The following is a 2,102-nucleotide window of genomic DNA, read 5'->3' as shown; positions in this document are numbered from 1 at the left end:
ATCGGCAATTGTATGTATTGATCTCGGTCCACCGCTGCAACCCCCGCGCCAACTTTGTGAAAAGGCGGCAGACACACGCGTCCTCAAAATCGTGCCTATTGTGCCGGAGGACAACACAGAATGTGCGGTGAATGCGCGGTGAACCGAGGATTACCCTGCCGATCTGAACCCTCCCTACCAGGGCAGTGCGCGGCCAATTGTGCGCCGCCCCCTGGGGTCTCCCGGTCACGGTCGGCAAATGACATAGCCTGGATACGAACTAGTGATCTCCAGGCTATAGGGCGCATCCTGTACTCCACGTGGAGCGCCTTTACTGGATGTGCCACTCGGGAGCCCCCCTTGGTTTGCTTATATTTTCCAAAGGTATGCATGTAAAGTCACATCGGAAAGCACTATTGAAGATATTTTGGCTTATGATTTTTAGCCTTCACATCCGCAATTGTCACCAGGTAATGAAAACTACTGTATAACCCATCAGAATACGGCTGTGTTCTCAGCTCAGACAGAGCGCTCACTGCTGGTGTGGTGCAAGTTCATATGTGGAGGTGGAGCACCGTGGTGAGCTTTATGTCATATCCTTGTCTGGTCACTTAGATCACAGGATCTCCTTTCTTCACATACAGAGGCTTCAGTTGAGTAGTATGAAATGTAACCACTATGCTCCTTAATGTAGCTTCATTGACTTTTAACCCTTTGAGGTTTGATGCTTTAACATTGATGCGTCCTTGTGTAAAACTCACTGAAAAACATCATGGATTTTATTTTTGCACAACAGTCAACTTATCAGTTTGATATGGGGATAGGTATTGTGAGCTTTTAATGGTATATGTGTGTGGATAACAGAATATTAAAGTATTTTAATTTTTTTTTTTTTTTAAAGCTGCACATCTTTATAACACATCACTTTTAAATCTGTACCAGTGCTTGACTGAGGAATCACCAGGGCTAAGCACACAATCTTTCCTGACCAGTTTCTCTAAGGCCTCTGTTGCAAGGGGAAGATGGTGTTTTCTTTATATTCAGTGCTCTGTTTTATTTTGCATAATCCGCTTCTATCTACCTACTAATTCATATGCAACTGGCCTAAACAATGTTTCATTTATAATCAATACAATCCCATTGATTCCTTTTTGTAATACTTTTGAAAATGCATTTCCTTGTTATTTTTCACTTGTAGTATGAAATACTGGTCAAAGATCTGAGCTAGCACCAACAAATCCTTCAACTGACCAGCTTGTGGATAACCCAAAAACACTACAAGCATTCTGAATATATGAAGTAATCAAGTGGTGTACCTGCAAACGCTTTGAGCTTGTCTGAGCTATTTATTGTTCATAATATAGTCATTCCTACACGTCGTTCTATTTTTTCCTTTGTAGCGGGTATTTGTTGGAAAGGTTTTGTCAAAGGAATGTTTCCGAGAGACTAAACATTTCTGGGGGTGCAGTGCGACAGACATGTGATCTTCAGGCACAGAAAGGGACAGTGGTGCAGCAAGCTTTAATAAGCAGTAAGGAAAGCCAGTGCTGTAAAATGTTCAGATAAAATCCATCCCACTGAGATTGAGGAAACCGATCCCTGGTCACCCATGCATCTTTGAAACAAATGAAATGTGCATCCTAAGAGACTATTTCTTTTTAGAAAAAAACATTTAATGGCAACAATACATTGACTTTTCATGTTACTGATGGCTCTAATTTTGTATTTAGAGCTGTGGACAGAGTTGAATGTCACTTACATAATTAAAACTGAAATCTCTGATACTGAGTTTAACTATGTCTCAGATTGCAGTACTACTGTCAAAAAAAACATGCGAAAAAAAAGGTTACAACTGCTATATGTGCAGATTGGTTACAAACGTATTTTTGATAGTCACTGAACCTCCTATTGGAATTACTGAGTAGTAAACTGTGCTAAAGCACCTTCAGATTTTGAGAGAAATTGTCATCTCTTTATTCTAACACACCGCACAACATCCCCTCCTCCATTGGTTATTTGATGTAGTGTTTGTGTGTGTTTATTGGTTGATGTGGTAGAAAAAATAAAATGTGATATGCCAAGGAACACCGTGTAGTGGATGGGATTAGTATAATCTCCAGGTC

The sequence above is a fragment of the Acipenser ruthenus genome, chromosome 16 (assembly GCF_902713425.1).
Source record: "Acipenser ruthenus chromosome 16, fAciRut3.2 maternal haplotype, whole genome shotgun sequence".
Lineage (NCBI taxonomy): Eukaryota > Metazoa > Chordata > Actinopteri > Acipenseriformes > Acipenseridae > Acipenser > Acipenser ruthenus.
The sequence above is the reverse complement of the archived record's forward strand: the minus strand, read 5'-3'. Positions refer to the sequence as shown.